The sequence below is a fragment of the Trachypithecus francoisi genome, unplaced genomic scaffold (genome assembly GCF_009764315.1).
Source record: "Trachypithecus francoisi isolate TF-2019V2 unplaced genomic scaffold, Tfra_2.0 Lachesis_group2, whole genome shotgun sequence".
NCBI classification, from domain to species: Eukaryota; Metazoa; Chordata; class Mammalia; order Primates; family Cercopithecidae; genus Trachypithecus; species Trachypithecus francoisi.
Genome location: NW_022681465.1, coordinates 101,924,079 through 101,944,415, shown reverse-complemented (window position 1 = coordinate 101,944,415; position 20,337 = coordinate 101,924,079).

The window sequence follows — 20,337 nt, the reverse complement described above, 5'->3', positions numbered from 1 at the left end:
CCACTTTGCCCCAGACTTCTCCACTCCAGCCTCACATAGCCTTCTTTCTGGTCCTCTAGCAGGCCAATCTCATTTCTACTTTGATGTCTTTGCACTTTCCCCACCTTGAAAGTTCTTCCTGTATTTCCAAATGGTTCACTACTTCTGTCATTTAAATCTAGTGTAAATGTCTATGACTACTCAATCCAAACCATCTACCAATTCTTTTCTCCCACAAATTTATTGCTTAGCAGATTACGTGGGTCATTAAGATAGTTAATACACAATATGTGCCTGGTTACTTCAACTATCAAGTATTTAATTGGTACTCAGATACACACTGGGAAGCAATTCAAGAAGTGATATCTCTTCTAATGAATAGCATACATATTAACAGCATCAAAATATTTTGCTGTGGGGTAAACCCAACTTGAAAATGTATCTAACACCTCCCTCAGCTCTGCCTTCCACACATACCTTTTGATTCTGCACAACAAAACTTCAGTGGCAGCACATTTTACTGTTAAAACCTTACAGAGACATATTGGCACTCACCGCAAAAACCATCTCCAGTGATCTTTAAACTAAGTTTCAGAAGAAAAATAATCCCAAATAAGATTTCAGCCTATTCTTTCTGAAGGGTGTGGATATTGCCAATGCAATACTTTCTCTCTAATTTTGTTCCACCCAGACACAAGTAATAACTTTCCTTTTGTGCTACTTCCATTTGAAAAATAACCTCGAAGTTTAAAACTTGCTGAACTTAAGTTGGTGCTGTCATTTTCTTATAAAGAGGGCACATTTAATCAAGGGGTTAGGGAAAGAACTCTTGGACAATCCTGTGAAACAAGCCAGGGGCATCTTTGTCACTTACATACCACATGCTTTTTCCATCTTGAACAGAATGACTTTATAAACTGTCTTTAGCTAGCATGGTATAGTAAAGTCTAGGCTATCTTCTTCCCAAAGAAAACTTATGTAAGTTAAAACTCAACATGAAGCAAAAGCATGAGATGTTCCACAGTCTTCATATTATACCCTGTTAGGAGAATTTGTATATTCTTACTACTTTGTAATGACTCCATTAGGGGAAAAAAGCCCATCTTTGATGCACCCAAGCAATTAAAATCATACTGGAATTTAATTACTACTTCTCACCCCGGATATAGAAAAGGGAGGCAGGTCATCTAATGAAAAAGAAGCAATGGCCAGGATGTGTCTTTGGCGATTTAACGTGGACAAATCTCTCTTAACTATCTTTTCTGAGATAGAGTAGGCCTCCAGCCCTGCTCTTTGAAATAGTTCAAGTAGAGAAATATCATGAGCAGACAACCAAGAAACCAGTGCCAGTAAGGTCTACTTACAACATACTGCTATCTGAGAACATTTTAAAAATCTTTTCTTATGCATGCCTAACTCTTGAAGTCCTGAACTTTTCACTATAAAAATAATCCATTAATTGATTTGTGACTTGGCAAGAAAACAATGTCTGTATTGTTCTTGGAAAAAAGAAAACACACACACAACGCACACACACACCTTAAAACATAGGTGTTCGATATTACTAAATTAGAACTTCTAGAGCCCTGAGATGTTAGGTAATAAGAAGGTCATGGCAGAATTTGACACCACAATGATGTTTTTTCCCAAGCTTTAGTATTTCTCTCTCCCTTCCTTTCTCCTTCAATTGTGAATAATTTCTGTTCCTATGTAACTCAGAATAACACTGGCCTCTTAGGTTGTCATATTTCTCAAATATCAGACCACTTTGTTGTCCATTAGCCCTCCTCCCATCCCTCACCCCAACCAAGTCTTGTTCAACAGTAAAACGTCCTCAATTTCAGCAAGGAGCAGTGGCTTATGCCTGTAATCCTAGCACTTTGGAAGGCCAAGGCAAGAGGATTATTTGAGCTCAAAAGTTCAAGATCAGTCTGGTCTGGCTGAATGCAATGGCTCATGCCTGTAATCCCAGCACTTTGGGAGACCAAGGCAGGTGGATCACCTGAGATCGGGAGTTTGAGACCAGCCTGGCCAACATGGCGAAACCCCATCTCTACTAAAAATACACAAATTAACCGGACGTGATGGCGTGCATCTGTAATCCCAGCTACTTGGGAGGCTTAGGCAGGAGAATCACTTGAACCCAGAAGGGCAGAAGTTGCAGTGAGCTGAGATCACACCACTACACTCCAGCCTGGGCAACAAAGCGAGGCTCTGTCTCAAAAAACAAACAAACAAACAAACGAAAAGCACATCTGGTCAACATGGTGAAACCGCATCTCTACAAAAGAAAAAAAAAACTTAGTCAGAAGTGGTGGCACACACCTGTAGTCCCAGCTACTCGGGAGGCTGAGGTAGGAGGATTGATTGGGCTCAAGAACTTGAGGCTGCAACGAGCCATGATCACACCACTGCACTCCAGCTTGGGTGACAGAGCGAGCCCCTGTGACAAAAGTAAAATAAAAATTAAAAATTTAAATTTTTTAAGTCCTCAGTTTTATTGACTTCCTAAATATTTGTATTTAAGACTATTTCTCCTTACTTGTGTTAGTTGCACTTTCCTCCAAGTTAAACATCACTCTGTTCTCTTTGGTACACATTTGCAGTCTCTTGGGTGACATTTTTTTTTCATTTCTACATTGTTTGCTCTCCACTCTTCCTCCCTGCAGAAGAGAGATTCCCACTAACATTTGTGTTCTGTTTATTTCCAAGCCATAGCCTTCCAAAGGAACTGCTATTCACTGTGTTCTAACCAAACATCTTTATCACTATCTGAAAGAAAATAATCTGAAAGTAAAGGACACTTGGAGTTGGTACTAAATTGGGAGGTGGTAGAGATGTAGTAGAAAAGAACATGTGCTTTACAGACTGCTTCTGAAGGAGTAAAGCAGGGGAAATTAAACAAAGCTTTTCAGTCAATTTTTTAAGCTTCCAATTGAAAAGCTTTCCATTTCAATACTTAATTTCAAAATCTGGGTGCCCTATATTCTCACAGCTCTGCTAAGTATTTTGAAGACTGCTGAGATAATTCAGACAGTTCTTGCCCTTGAGGGTCTTTGGGTCTAGTCATTTGTGCCCATGTCCGCAAACTCCTGAAATACAATGACTTAGTGAGATGAGGGTCCTACTAGAGAAAGAGGAGCCCAGAGAAGTCAGAGATTCATTGCCACGAGAGGGAATCTTCGTGAAAAAGTGGCATCCTTTGAATGAGTTGCTGAGTCCTAGGGGATGGGTAGAATTCCAACAATAACAAACATCCCACTCTGGGGCCTTGGGGGCGGGCAGGAAGCAAAGTCAAGTCACCGAGGCAGGAGATCTGGGGAGCATTGAGTGCTCTGGGTTGCTGGAGAGCAGGGTGCATGGAAATGTGAAAGATGGGGCAGCATAATCAGAAACAAACCTGAAAAGGAACAGTGGAGCACAAATAGAAAATCCAGAGCGGCAATAGATAGCTACAAATTTGGGTCCAATAAGCAGGAGGTAGGAGCACAGATGAACCCAAAAGATTTCATTTTTCAAAAACTAATACTAAAAACGATCTTTTGACCTAAATGCCTAGCCTGAGAAAAGTGGCCCTTTTCAGATACAGGGAGATAGCACTATATCTATAGGAGATAGATTGTTTCCTAGGGCAAGGAAACATTTCTCTGGATCCCAGCATAGCACACCTTGTTGGAGTGTAGCAGGGGTGGCATGCCTAACCCTCATTTCGCATGCCACCGCTAACCCCATCTTCTCTAACTTTTCCAGATCCAGATCTCCTAAGTTTATAGAAAGTGTAAAACTAGCAGCTGATTAGAATACCCAAGAGATTAACTATATGACTTAATAGGGAGCAATTTTGAATCATTCAATGATTGCTCATTGTCTATAGGTTCAAGTCAACTTCTTAGCATGGTGTCGAAGTTTCTTATAATATGGTTCTGGCCGTATTTCTAATCTCATTTTTCTGTACTCCCAATCAGTTCCATCAAATATATTTTACTTTGTAGGTACGTCATCCTTATTTCTTAATTTTACACCAAATTTACTAGGTTATGCTGCTATAACAAACAACTCCCAAATCTTGTTGACTTAAAAAATACACAGCTATATTTCTCACTCATGTCCCATGTGCATCAAGAATTGATGGAGTGTTCACTCAGGGACCCAGACTGACAGATCATCCACCATCTCTAAAGTGGCAAATTTTGTTCCAAATGGAAAAAAGTGTTCTGGACAGTCTTTGATGAACAACTAAAAACTTTGGCTCATAAGTGATACTTCACTTTTCCTTCCAACTCATTAGCCTGAACTAATCACACAGCTCCACCAAAGTCAAAAGGACTAAGAATTACAGTGTTACCAAGTGCCTAGAATGCAAACATTACCGAAGAGCACTAATGACTACACATGCCTCTGCCTTTGTTTATGCCCCTTCCTAGCCCTCGAATGTCTTTACCATACCTTGAACATCTAGAAAATTCATGCTTCCTATCAGCAGAATTTATTTCCTTGTGGATGTATTATTAAAGGCCCCCACCTCTTGCTAGCTGTTGACTGCAGGCCACCCTCAGGTTTTTAAGAGGCAACTCACAATTTTTAGAGGCCACCCTTTGTTCTTTACCATCTGGGTTCCCTCAATATGGCCACTTCATTAAGGACAAAAATGTAAGCCTCTAAGTGCAGTCTGCTAAGATGGAGCTTTATGTAAATTAGTTGAACCATTATGGAAGACAGTGTGGTAACTCCTCAAGGATCTAGAACCAGAAATACCATTCGACCCAGCGATCCCATTACTGGGTATATACCCAAAGGATCATAAATTACTCTACTATAAAGACACATGCACACATATGTTTACTGCAGCACTATTCACAATAGCAATTACTTGGAACCAACCCAAATGCTTTTCAATGATAGACTGGATAAAGAAAATGTGGCATATATACACCATGGAATACTATGCAGCCATAAAAAGGGATGAGTTTGGGCCAGGCGCAGTGGCTCACACCTGTAATCCCAGCACTTTGGGAGGCCGAGGTGGGTGGATCACCTGAGGTCAGGAGTTCGAGACCAGCCTGGCCAACATAGTGAAACCCTGTCTCTACTAAAATACCAAAAATTAGCTGGGCATAATGGTGGGCGCCTGCAATCCCAGCTACTCAGGAGGCTGAGACAGGAGAATTGCTTGAACCTGGGAGGCAGAGGTTGTGGTGAGCCGAGATCGCGCCATTGCACTCCTGCTGGGCAACAAGAGCAAAATTCCATCTCAAAAAAAAAAAAAGGTGGGGGGTGAGTTTATGTCCTTTGCAGGGACCTGGATGAAGCTAGAAACCATCATTCTCAGCAAACTAACACAGGAACAGAAAACCAAACACCGCATGTTCTCACTCTTAAGTGGGAGTTGAACAATGAGAACCCATGGACACAGCGAGGGGAACATCACATCGGGGCCTGTCGGGGCGTAGGGGGCTAGGGGAGGGATAGCATTAAGAGAAATACCTAATGTAGATGACGGATTGATGGGTGCAGCAAACCACCATGGCATGTGTATACCTATGTAACAAACCTGCACTTTCTGCACATGTGTCCCAGAATTTAAAGTATAATAATAACTTAAAAAAGATGGAGTTTTAAATAACGTAATGTAGTTGCAGAAGTAACAGTCAATCACTTTTGCTATATTGTATTGGTTAGAAGCAATTCAGTTCCTATCCATACTCAAGGAAAGGGGATCACACAAAGGGGTGAATACAAGAGGCAGAGATCACTGGCGTCACCTTAGTTTTTGTCTGCCACAGATATACACTGTGAAACCATCACTACAATAAAGATAAGAGTTTCAATCACCTTCGGAAGTTTCTTTCTGCCCCTTGGCAATCCATCCTTCCTCCATCCTGTCCCTAGACAGCCACCTACTCACTTTCCTATCATCACAGATGAGTTTGCATTCTCTAGAATTTTGCATAATTGAAGTCATACAGTACACAATCTTTTTGTCTGGCTTCTTTAACTCAGCATAATTATTGTGAGACTCAAACATGTCGTTGTGTGTATCAACAATTCATTTCTTTCCATAGCTAAGCAGCATTCCATTGTGTGAATATATCACAGTTGTTTATCCGTTCATCTGTTGATGGACATTGGAGTTGTTTCCGTTTTTGATATAGCAAATAAAGCTGTTATGAACATTTATGTACAAGTTTTTGTATGAATGTATGTATTCACTTCACTTGAGTAAGTGCTTAGGAGTGAAATGGCTAGTTCCTTTGGTAGATGCATGTGTAATTTTTTAACAAACTGCTTTGGCAGTCATTGTGTCATTTTATATTTCCACCAGTAGGCTAGGGGAGTTCTATGTCTTTCCCAGCACTGACATGATTGGTCTATAATTTTACCTAAACAAGAGAGTGTGAAATGGTATGTCTTTGTGGATTTACTTTGCCTTTCTCTGATGACTAGTGATGTTGAGCATCTTTTCATATGTTTATTGGCCATTAATATATCTTCTTTTGTGAACTATCTGTTCAAAAAAAAATCACGCTTTGAGACACATTCTATCTGAAGTCTTCCTCATCATGGCTTCATCACACTGTGAGATCTGCCTTGTCTTTGTTTCTATAGATATTTATTAATATGTCTAGTGTATTCCATTCTATTATCATATATCATATATATTATCATTAATATGTCTAATGTATTCCATTATATTATCATATATCTATCTCACTTACTAGAAAAGGAGATCCTTGAGGGCAGGGAATGTATCTAATCACTCTTATATTCCCAGTATTTATTATAGTGCCTGATACCCAGAGGTATAGGGGAAAGTTAATTGCTATGAAATGAACGATAACCTGTAGACACTAACAAGATGGCCATTCAGGAAAGTACATAATCTGTGATTCACCAAGCACATTCGAAGCACTGCCAATTTACTGTCTAGAAACATTATTATCATCCTCATGCCAGGAAAAAAAAGGTACCAGAAAGGAATAAATTCTTCAACAGCTAGTCAGTCTCAGAAGCAGGATATCTGAAGTATAGACTATGACCTTTCTCAACAGTTCCTCTGACAACTACGTGCATTTCAATTGCAAGATGGAACAATTTTTCTAAATGCAAAACTGGAAGAGGCATAGTCTCCACACTCTTGCCACAGACCTCTACTGCAATGTTTTCCCCTCACACTCTATGGTGCAATGTGAAGGGGAAAATCTTGGGCAGGATCATATCCTAAAGAATCCTGAATCCTGGGGAATTTAAATTTTGTCCCTGATCACCAATTTCCAGTGTGTTTTTGATAGCTTAGATGATGGACTTGGAGAAAATTCTTCCTGTGCTGGAAAGGAGTTTGTCTTTAAAGGCATCTAAGGTCACTTTTTAAACCACAATTCTGGGACTCTTCTATGCTTCCTTCAGAACTCATCTAAGTGAGGTCTATTTCTTCTGACATAAATTGTAACCTTAGGAAAAACAGAATATCATCTGGCATGATCCAGAGAGGCAGGGCCTGGGGGTTAAAGTATATTTTGTGGGAAGCAGGATCATCAACCAGTCTCTCCTTTATTTTTTAGGGGATCTCTGGTCCTGATATTTATCTGCTGTGTGTCAGCAGAAGTTTAATCTGGTTCTGGTTTTAGCAATAGATTCATCATTTTGGCTTGGCTTACCAGCTAAGTCAGGGTCTGACTTCTCCTGCAAGCTTCTCTGCAAGCTAGATGTATTACCATTCAGATCTCAACACTTCCCATGAAGCTGCTTTTCTAAAGCCAGCCTGGTGAGGCCTCTGAGGTAGATGGGCTAGCAATCACTCCTTAAGCTCTTCCAACATTTGCAGAAAGCCCACAGGGACTGTGCTTACTCAGGAAGGTGAGATTAGAGTGAGACTTTACTTATTACTCAGGAAGGTGAGATTAGAGTGAGACTTTGAGAAGACTGAACAGCCCATAGGATGGCAGACTTGCCCAGGGTAACGTGTCAGATTTCCTCTCCCATTAATTGACTGCCACAAGACAGTTGTTTGAAAACACAGTTTAACTTTATGAACAGGATTATTCATAAAGTTATAAAGACAAGGGAGGTGCTTATAGTTCTATACAGAGAAAACTTAGAGAACTTAGGGAAGGCAATCTAACCAATCAGAAGAACGGTGGTAGGGGACAGGTCTTGAAGCTGCATTGGTCACAGAGAGTTCACTGGTTGCCAGGGATCTAAGGGAAGTGACAATGGAGATTATGGGACTGGTAAAAACCCTCAACTTCCCTTACTGTTTCACATTCCCTTAATTTTTCACTCTTCTCTAGGAAAGACAGCTCTTCAATCATAGCTTTGTCTCTTAGACAAGACTTGGGCTTTCTATACACATCCATTTGTGGATGTAAGCTGCTCCTTCTCTTTTCTGTACATCATGGCACTGCATGGCTACCACTCCCTCTAATCATGTACCATTTACACTGTGTCACTGTTCACAAATATGTAGCGCGCCTTCTTGGAGGAGGATTATACTTTGGGGCCCTGTTGAACTGATATGTGACTATGTGACTAGCATTGTCCCATGAAATACAAGTAGATATATGATGTAAACTTCCCATTGGGAACCTGTAAAAACCAATGCATACTTTGCCCTGCTCTCTTTTTCCTCTTCCAGGATGATTTGCAATGTTCCAGATAGAGGGAGCACTGTCGGCCTGAGTTCTGGAGGGTTCTGAAGGGAAGAAAATGTTAACCATAGTTACAGCTAACCTTCAATGGACATATAATGTGAGTAAGGAATAAACTTTTGTGGGTGTAAGCTACTGAGATTTTTGGTCATTTGTTACTGCAGCATAATTTAGCCTAATATGATCAACACAGGTAGATATCTCACAGATAGTATTAGTTATCTACTGCTGCATAACAAACTTCTCAAAAACTTACTGGCTTAAAACAACACACATTTAGTATCTCACCATTGCTGTGGGCATGGCTGTGGGCAGAAATTCAGGCATGGCTTAGCGGGGGTTCTCTGCTTTAAAATCTGTCATGAGGCTACAATCAAGGTGTTAGCCTAGGGTCTCTCACAAGACTACAATCACAAGGTGTTAACTAGAGCTCAGTTATCTCAAAGTTCAATTGGGACCAGATCCACTTCCATGATAACTCAGTGCTTGTTAGTAAGATTCAGTTCTTCACAGGCTGTTGAACTAAGTTACTTGCTGACTCTTGACCAGAAACCACTCTCAATTCCTTTTCAAGTGGCCCCCTTCACTGGAGCAAGCATGTGAGAAGATACTAACAAAACAGGAGTCACAGTCTCTTCCAAACTAATTACAAACTTGACATCCCATCACTTTTACTGTATTCAATTCACTGAGTCCAGCCCACACTTAAGGGCAGGGGATTACACAGGATGTGAATAGGAGGAGTCAGGGATCATGGGGAACCATGTTAGAAACTGCCTACTACAATGACTCTGACAACAAAATAAAACAAATCAACAAGAATCACGTAAGAAACTAAGCTTGAATGGTAAGGTAAGAAACAGAATTATGGAGTTTTATAACTGGGGCTCTGAAGCCCAGAAAGGTTACATATCTTTCTTAGGATACACAGTTTGAAGTAAAGCCAAAACTAAAATTCAAATCACTGCCATTTCCACTAGACAGAGATAAATGAAAAAATTAAATAGCATTCTGAGACAAATTGCATTCAACTGAAACAGAATCTAGGACATCAATCACTAATTAAATAGTTAAATAAATCATCAATCATAAATGACAATGAGTGAATTAAAAGTGCAGAAAAGGCAAGCTATTTAGGCTGGGGCAATCAAAAAAGTAGGTTATTATATGAACTGGGCTTCAAAGGGTGGAATTGTTTGAGCAGAGAAGAGAGGAAAGGTGTTCTTGGTAAGGGACTGGCCAAGATGAGGCTTATTCAGGGCTACCCAGGCACCACACAGGAGTGTCAATGTCACTCCTCTTCTTTCTTTGATCTAAATCCATCAGATGACATTCTTGGTCCATTCCTAAATTCTTAGCACTTTGGGATGCTGAGACAAGAGGATCTCTTGAGTCCAGTTCAAGACCAGCCCTTGTAAAATATGAACGGTTCCATAGCTAAGCCAGTATAAATGGATAAAGTCAAGTCATTCTCATTTCGGCAGAGATTTCCACTGTCCTCTCATTTAAGTGGTCATGAACACACTCCAAGCGGCTTCCCAGGAGTTCCTGGCATGCAGAGATAAGCCCCCCAAATAGTAAGTCATCAAACCTTGATGAAAGACTTATTTATCCTTACCTTAGCAGATATTCTGCTCCCAGTTTTGCAGGTGATGAAACTGATTATTTAAGTAACTGTATGTAGGTCCCCAGGTAAGTGGGAAGGAGGTTGAATCCAGATTCTCTGAAAACCTTGTGTTTTTATTTACATTGCCCTTCTACTTTGTTACCAATTTTATCATTTTTTTAAAAAAGGAGATAGAAAAGGGAGCAAAAGAGAAAATAAAGCTTGAATTCTAAAAATAAAAATCTTTAAATATTGTAAAAGAGATTCTGTAGTGGCTAGAGAATTGCTTGTTCTTTAAAAACAAAGTTGTTTTCCATGGGAAGCTGGGAATAAATGTCAGGATGAATCTCCAAGTGCAAGCGTTGACTTTCCAAATGTGAAACAGGACTGGCCACTTTTTTATAACAAAGACCTTGAACTTTGGGCTGAGACCTATCTTGGTGTCCCAGCAAATATCTTCCCTCTGAATAAACAGAGGAGGCCCTGGAAGCCTTTTGGCTGATGGAAGAGCAAAGGTCTCACCCTGAGTGAACACAAAACCCACCATGCCTGAGTGATAAGGAATACCCTGAGGAGCCACAGCTGTGAACATTTATGATACTTTTTGCCCAGACGCAAATGTCATTTTCTGTCATTTGCACTCTTGACCAGGGTAGCCCTGGATGAAGACATCACTGATGGACATGGCCTTTGCCCAGCACCCTGCAGTGGGGTTTGGTTGGAAGGGATATAATTGTAGCTTCGCCTACAGCGGCCGTCACACACTCACAGAGACCAAGCTCTCCCAATGCTTGCTGATGAAAATCTCTCCTCAGGAGATGAAAAAGACTTCAAAGAAGCCGTCCTGTTTGCTGTATTTTTTATTATGTGTCTTACTTCTGAAGCAAGGATGCACCTAAAAGACCAAGTGGTTTTGAAATGTCATTACTTGTTTCCTAGGAAGCTTAAGCTTTGCCACATGATAGTCTTAATGTCCAAAGCATTTCAAAGGAAAAAGGAAATAATCCTCGGTTCATTCCTCATCTATTCTGTTTCCCCACCCACAATTCTGTAAAAACGTGTCTTAACTCTGAAAGCATAGATGTAAAAGTCATAAAGACCCAATCGCATGTCAGTCATGACAGGATGAATGGGGCCGCCTAAGAGATGCTGGGAGCAGAGTAAACAGCCACTTTGCATACAAGATTTCAAGAGCTCATTTCTCTGACAGAGACCCAAGGCTGGAATGCTATTTATGGGGAAACCCTAAAGCAGGGCTTCCTAACTTGGCTTCCTAACAAGATTAGAGCCACTTGGGGAGTTTTTAAAAAAAGAAAAGTACTTAAAAAAGAAAAGAAAAGAAAAGTACTAGCATGAGCTCCACCCTCAGGGATACTAATTCAACTGGTGCAGGGCAGTGCCCAGGTAAGCATAGTTTAAAAGCCCCCCAGATGGGAGCAGGAAGTATCTTATACTTTACTTTCAACGATCAGTATGGCTCTTTTGGTGCTCATGCACAGAATATCAGCTGGGCATTTGGGTCAGTTAGCTTTGTTCTAACTTAAGGGTTACAAATTCAGATTTCTACAAGCAAGGTAAGGGATGAAGAGTGCCAGACACCAGGAAATAGAGAGTGGTGGAGCTTCTAGTTTTTCCAAAGGAGATGAAGACTTATTTTTTATGTGAAAGATTCCCAATTTTTAAAAAAATTACACAACTAATTTAAACTCTTTGAAGATGTACAATGCGGCCACCTTGGTTCCCACCTAGAGCTTTATCCAGACCTCAGATGACCTGGATATCTCTTTCTTGAGGAAAGAAAGAACACGTCCATCTGCAGAGCTTGATTGCATGACCTGCTAAATGTTGGGCCCCATCAACTGGCAGGGGTCGGAGGAGGTCTCAACCATACATGTTTTCAGTCGACATTTAACAAGACTGTGGTTGCAGGGAAGAAATAGGAATGTCCTCATAACCAAGATGGGTGGCCCTGGCCCTAAGAAGCTTTACCAGGGCTTCTGAGGAATGCACCACTGGGTCAAGGGCTTGGAGGAAACCCAATAAAAATAAATAGGGGAATGACTAAGCCCCTAAAAACCATTGTTGTGGCTTTTTGTTAAAATCACCAGGTAGAGAGTGTGGCGAAGAAACACAGGCACCGAAGCCAGGCACTTACCCACTGTATGACACGGGGCAAACCAAACCATCACGAGCCTCAGATTTCACATCCATAAAATGGGCATAAAAATACCAGCTCCATGAAGTTGCAATGACAGATACAATGACTACAGTACCTGGCACACAGCACACAACCCACAAATTCCCAGTCACATAAGGCAACCATTTTTCCCCTTGGTAATCTAATTACAGCCTCTCAGAACTCTTACAGCTGGAGAGTTCTTCCAGATAGCTAATGTAATTCTAATTTCCCTTTATCTGCAACAGCTGACAACTACACTTTCATTCTATGTGTGTGGAACAAAGGTAACAAATGCTTCTTCAGTCGTAGCTCTTTCTTCCTGCTAGTGTCGTACCAAGGCTGTCGTGATTCCTGTTGCCCTCTGAATTCTGCCTGCCTATCCACACACCTCAAGCATATCACAGTATTACTATATCACCTGCCACTTGGCCCACTGGAATAGGAACACCACAACTGAGCAGTCTGCATATGGTCGCCTGACATAATTATCCTCATTGAAGAGACTGTGTGCTGTTCATCTTTCCATCCTCTTTAGATATACAAATGTTGCCCAGGAGATGAACTGTCCCCCAAGGCAGTTTTTTCTTTCTCACAGCCTCTTTAGGCAAAACCCCATCTTGCCTCCAGCACCCACATCAGTTCCAAAATCACATTTCCCATCTCATCTTAGCGGGCTTTGCGTTCCACAAAGTAGCTATAGTCAGGGCTCCCCATCTTCCACAACATCTGTCTACATTCAGTTTAATTCCTCAAACATGTAGTGATGTCTCTCTCCAACCACCCTCCTAAGGCCCTGGGGAGAAAGACTGAACAATACACAGCCTTTTGCCCAAGCTCCCCACAGTATTAAGATAGTGTACCAAGTTTGCTTGAGGGGATGTCATCTCACCACGAGTTAGACTGCTCTTTATTAATGCTTATTTGCTCTGTATCTCTTCCCCAAGCCGTCTCTGATCCAGAGTCCCTGGTGCCAGTGTGGAGTGGGTAAGACTATGAACTGATATAACTGATTAGTTTTAAACAAAGAACTTTGATGCCCAAATAGATCCCCTTCAGAACAGGCATTCTGGGGGCCAGTATACTTAGACTCAAAGGCTCACGACCTACGTCCCTTTCCTAGGAAAGTCCATCACAGCTGATCTAATTAGTAAGCAATTATTGCCTTGTGGGTCAGGGCTGCTGATGGAGGGCTACAAATACTTCTCTGTCCTTTAGCAATGGCGAGGCTGCTGGGTGTGCAGTGGGAGGTCGGCGGGGGAAGGGGGGACCCCAAACAATGACAGGACAGTGTGATATGAGAAGAGGAAAACTCAACTTAGAAGCTGTGCTTCTAGCCTCCTTCAAGTCCCAGTCTCCAACACAGCAGCCATAGTGGCCTTTTGTAGATATGCATTGAGCCCTGTGGTTCCCCTGCTTAAATCCCTTCAGTACTAATTCCTAACTCCTTTCATGGCCTGCAAGATAGGGGTGATCTGACCCTTGCCAACCTCTCTACCTTCACTCATTTATGAGCATCTATTAGGCTGTGGGCCTCAGCTCATCTTATTTAATGCCATTCCCCTTGGCCCACACCTACTCCTAGACGATTTCTTCTCATCCTCTAAGTTTTTTGCTTAGTATCACCTCAAAGAGGACTTCTCTAGCTGCTCAATAATACTTGCCCTTTTTTATTCTTTGTCACAAAACTCCATGTTCTTCAGAACACTTATTTCTGTCTGTGATTGGTATATTTTGGGTTTTGTTGTTGTTGTTTTGTTTTGTTTTTTGAAACGGAGTCTTGCTTTGTCGACCAGGCTGGAACGTAGTGGCACGATCTCTGCTCGCTGCAGCCTCTGTCTCTCGGGTTCAAGCGATTCTCCTGCCTCAGTCTCCCATGTAGCTGGGACTACAAGCACATGCCACCATGCCCAACTAATTTTTGTATTTTTAGTAGAGATAGGGGTTTCACCGTGTTGGCTAGGCTGGTCTCAAACTCCTAACCTCAAGTGATCTGCCCACCTTGGCCTCCCAAAGTGCTGGGATTACAAGCATGAGCCACCATGCCCAGCCTGATGTATTTGTTTAATTGTTAAATGTTTATCTTCCTCCTCAGACTGGAAAGACAACAAATGCCAGGCACAGGCACAGAGCGTCCACGGAGTGAACTGTTCTGAAAGAGGGAATGAGCGAGAGGTCAGCCTTCTGGACACGTGCACCCCTGTCCATCTCCTCCCCTGCATGCCGGGGCTGTGCTGTCTGCAGTCAACCACCCCTCACCTGGTCACAGCACAGCAGGTGACAGATGTCCCCAAAGACCCTGACACATCCAGCGTATCTCAGGGTTCCTTTGCAGCTGCACTCCTAGGTTCCCTCCCCTCTCCAGGAAAGCCTTTTGAGAGTCGACTGGAGAGAAGTGGAAGGCCCTTTCTCCCCTCTCTCCACATCCCACACCCCTCCTAGGCAGCCTGTCACACACATACTCACTGAAGGAACACATCTTGGGTTCCGCAGAGGGAGACACAAACCTGCCCAAGAGCATCTCCTGTGAGATACAATTTGGGCTTTGTTCTAATATCTTAAACTCCCAGCCCCTTACTCCTGAGCCTTTGCCCAGGGGTTCCTGCATAAGCCTGCAGCAAGTCAGCCTTGGGGACCTACTTTCCACTGCCACTCAGGACATCAAGTGTGACCAGAGCTACTGACGGTGCAGTGAGTGATGGTGGACAGCTGGATGACATCAGACATGACCTAAGTGCTGGACTTTAATGCCATATAGAGCTACTGACAGTGCAGTGAGCGATGGTGGACAGCTGGATGACATCAGACATGACCTAAGTGCTGGACTTTAATGCCAGACAGCAAGGACTTCATCATGAGGTCCAGAAAATACTGATTTTATACCTTCAGAATGAAATGACTGAGATCTCTTTTCCTGGGGATCAGACAGATTGAGCTGAAATGGGTGTTGGTAATACCTACCGATTTCATCTCAAGGACCATTTCCCTGAACTAAGCCTGGGTCTTACTGTCAGAGAGCTTATTCTTTTATAACTGCATCCACTGGGGAAATGCTAGTTCTAAAATACATAGCATTTGAGAAATGAAAAAAAAAAATTCTTCTATAATTTATAGTGAAAAGGTAGGGGAGATAAAAACTTAATTAATTTCTAGGCTAGCGTGGAGTGGCTTATTGAATAGCGACCCTGAAGGAAAGATGCATTATCACCATCGGGGATATTCAATAGATTTTGCCATAAGAACTCCACTATATGCACTACTACATCAGAACCCCACTGTACTACTACTAACCTTTGTTAGTAGTAACTCTGGCCCAAGCACTGAGCAGAGTACAGACATTTCTCATTTAAGTAATTTTTTTTTAATATAGACAGACTCTCCCCATGTTGCCCACAGGCTGGTCTCAAACTCCTGGGCTCAAGGGATCTTCCTGCCTTGGCCTCCCACAGTGCTAGGATTACAGGCATTAGCCATTGCACCTGGCTGACATTTCTCATTTAAATCAAGGAGTAGGAATTACTCTCCCATTTTCAGATGAGGACATTAAGGCTCAGAAAAGTTAGGTAGCCACACAACTTCTGAATGGTAGAGCCTGGGCCTTTGTCACATGGCTTGGCAATTCTTCCTTTGACCATCTCTATACAAGGAAGCCAGGGTAGGTACAGCTTGAAAGCCACCATCCACTGCCATCCACTGCCATGCTGCCACCATCTAGACAGCCTCGTCACTAGCCACCCTGGGCAGACAGTTCTCAAGGCTGCTGCTCCACTCTGAAACAGGACTTGAAGGAGTGGTAAGAAAACAAGAGCAGGAGGACAAAAGCCTCAAAGTCCCCCTGTCACCTACTCATACTACTCCAATCACCCATGTCCAGGGCCTCCTGCCACCCAGGACACCTGCTGACTTGGCTTTAACACATTAACAGGACTCAGCTTTAGTCATCGTGTTTTTCCTGAATCTGAAAACACTGTACTTTTAAAAGAAAAAAAAGTTTCCATTCAAAGCTCCATAGAGAGAGCTGAATCTAATCAGTGCCTTTTAAATATAATCTAGCATAGGTTTCTTTCCTGAGAGAATAACAATAATAGTAAATGTCTATTTACTGAATATCTGTTATGTGTCAGATACTTTACATAGATGTTTCACTCAAAGAGCTGTATCAGGAATAATGTACACTATATTAATATTTTAATAGCTATTAAGTTATTACTAGTGTCTTAATAGTTATAAATATAATAATAAAGTGTCTTATTTATCCATTTTAATCATTAGCAAAATTGACAATTTCATTCTTTCAGACTTCTATAGCAATTACAGTTCAGAACATGGCCATGCACTATGAAGATTCAGTCATTCAGTTCTCCTAACGAGACTATGTTATTATGCCATTTTTGTAGATGAAGAAATTAAGGCCCAGAGTGTCTAAGCAATTTGCCCAAGATCACACAGTTTAAAGGTAGCAGAGCTGAGGTTTTGATATGTCTGAGGCTTTGTGTCCCCATCCAAATTTAATCTTGAATGGTAATCCCCGTGATTCCCATAATTCCCAGGTGTCAAACGAAAGAACAAGTGGAAGTGATTGACTCATGGGAGCAGTTTCCCCCATGCTGTTCTCGTGATAGTGAGCGAGTCCTCACAAGATCTGATGGTTTTATAAGGGGCTTTTCCCCCTTCAATTGGCACTCCTCCTTCCTGCTGTCTTGTGAACAAGGTGCCTTGTTTCCCCTTCGCCTTCCACAATAATTGTAAGTTTCCTGAGGCCTCCACAGCCATGCTGAATTGTGAGTCAATTAAACCTCTTTCCTTTACAAATTACCCAGTCTCAGGCAGTTCTTTATAGCAGTGTGAAAATGGACTAATGCAGCCTTGAACCCTAGCACTCTGATTTCAGAGTCCAAGCTTGTGACCTCTATGCTCTGATGCATCAAATGTTTAGTGATCCCAACGGCTGAACTCTTGAGAGAGTTCACAATAAGCGCATAACAATAATACAATTGTTTCTTTAAAAAAAAGACAACAACAAAGGGATTAACAGATCAGACAAGAGTTGATCCTGTGACAGTCAGAATCATGTATAATTCATAGAAACACCTTTACACACTGTCGAAATCAAAATAAATGGTAAGTATTTAATATTATGCACATTATAGAGAGTCTAAATTTTTAAGATTAAGTAAAGACTTAGAAATGCTTGCAGTATTTATAAGCATTTCTAATGGTCATTTGTTGTCACCGTTTATAAACCAGCAGGAATGGTTTGTAATGTATTCACCGGATGTTCGGGCAGTCAGTGGGTGATCAGTTAAATCCCATAAGCAGATGAATCTTGGGAAACATATCTAAATACTTTATTAATACATGTGTGCATGGATATGCCTATGTATATGGATACATCTGTGTGTGCATATCTAACATACAGCAGCCTGCAAGATTTATGGATGGGAAATAGCAGAGTTGGCAAAATACAGAATACATTTACTGTCACACAGTCACCCAAGTGCTAGAGCCTGGATTTAAAGCAGATCACCTCCAAAGCCCATGTACTATCCACCCACTACCCTGCCTTCCTGAAAGAATAGAATGAGAAGGGATTTCAGTTGTGTTTTCATTTTAAAAACTCTATGTTTAAAGCTATTTAGCAAGAAGGTATAAACAGACCTAACACTCATAAAGTATAATTTATCTGCTATTCTTTCATCTACTAATTTTCTATCCTCCATGAATTTTGTATCCTCAGGGTCTTTTGTAATCATATTGGTTATCATTAAAAAGGTTATCTATTTAATTTATTGCTTTTTAGTGTGAAATTCTATGAAATTTGCTATAAGCTTGGAATTTATGTTTTGCAGTATTTCTTTTTAGTTTCTTGTAGACTAATTATTTCTTTCTTTCTTTTTCTAAGTGACTTATTTTTAACTAAAATGTGTAGCAACAGAAACCAAGGAGTTTTGCAGGAAACATGTCTGTGGATATTGTTATTAATTTATTGCCTATTCTCAGTCATAGAAAGCATGATCCTTATCACAACAGTGACTGACAGGATAATTATGAATAAGACATTGTCTGCAGAATAGGCCAAGGGAGAAAGGAAAGAAGAAGGGAAATGGTTAACCTCATTGTAACTGAGTCACACAGACGGAACAAAATGTTTAAGCTGTGATCCTTCCTCAAAATGTGTTTGTTGTTGTTGTTGTTTAAGAGATGGGGTCTCACTCTCTCACCCAGGCTGGAGTGCAGTGGTGTGACCATAACTCACTGCAGCCTCCAACTCCTGGGCTCAAGGAATCTTCATGCCTCAGCCTCACAAGTAGCTGGGACTACAGGTGCATGCCACCATGCCTAGCTAATTTTTGTTTTAATTTTATTATTTGTAGAGATAGAGGTCTTGCTATGTTTCCCAGGCTGATCTTGAACTCCTGGTCTCAAGTGATCCTCCCATATTGGCCTCCCAAAGTGCTGGGATTACAGGTATGAGCCACCACGCCCTCCCTCAAAATGCATTACTTAAAAGCATAGTTTGCTTTTCTTTGCCTTTGACTACACCTTTGAGGCAAGTTGCTAAACCCACCCCTTTACCCCAACTGGCTGCCTTATCCTGAGGTCACTAAAGATAACTCCGGCTGGGCATGGTGGCTCATGCCTGTAATCCCAGCACTTTGGGAGGCTGAGGCAGGTCAATCTCTTGAGGTCAGAAGTTCGAGACCAGGCTGGCCAACATAGTGAAACCCCATCTCTACTAAAAATAATAATAATAATAATAAATAAATACTAAAAATTAATCGGGCATAGTGGCGGGCGCCCATAATCCCAGCTACTCGAGAGGCTGAGGCAGGAGAATCACTTGAACCCGGAGGCGGAGGTTGCAGTGAGCCGAGATGGCGCCACTGCACTCCAACTTGGACCACAGAGTGAGACTTTAACAAATAAATAAATAAATAACTCCAAGAATAACAGCTATGACCTTAAGGTAGACGCAGGCTGCTCCTGACCAGAACTGACCTGCCTGGAGTGGGGGATCTGGCTGCCCTAGCCTCCCACCGCCTCAAAGAATAAAGGGGCCCATTTGTTGGGAAGGCCTGTGTCTGCCTCTCAAACTACTTCAGAGATAAGGGTTAAGGTTAGGGTCAGGGACAGGGACAAGCCAAAGCAATGCCCTGAATTTTCGCAGGCTGAGGCGACTCTCCGCTTGCTGCTTTCCAGGAAGCATGTGGCGAGGCAGACGCCAGACACCGCTGAGCCCTTCACCCGCCACTCCCGCAGCTCTAAGCCAGGAGGGCTCTGATTTGCGCCCTTTCTCGGGTGTGGAAAAGGAAGTTCAGGGTGGGACGGCAAAACCAGGCAAGCTGGCTCCGGATCCCGCCACCAGGGGCGCTCTTCTCCCCGCAGGGCACCCCAGCTCCACCACAGGTGTCTTAGGGCGCTGGGTGGAATAATGGGGAGCATTATTCTACCTCGGAAGGCCAAGGACTTGGGAAAAGAAGGGGCGGGGGTCTGAGGACCAAGGAAAGGGCTCAGAGTCTGCACCAGGTTTTCTCCCCACGGGGCCTCAGGAAAGTACACATCTGCTCCCAGACCTGCCTTCAGGCTACCATCTGGGTCCTCAGAGACCCAAAGAAGACGCAAAGGGACTAAATCTGAATTTCCACTTTTTTTTAAAGCTACTGAAAGCCTAGAAGGGTCTGCTTGGGGGAAATTATAGAGCTTGTCCCTGGAGATGAACTTGATAAGAGAACAGACGGTCCTCTCTCGGGTGTTGAACTTCCTTCCTTCGAGCCAGGACTTCCTGCTATTGCCCTACCGCTACCACCAATGAAGTCCTCCTTTCTTGTCTCCTATCTGTCACCTTTCTTTCTCCTTCTCTACAATTCTTAGCTAATGTGACACTTTGAAATATTCCACCACTTGTCTAGTCACACCATCCAATACTTTAT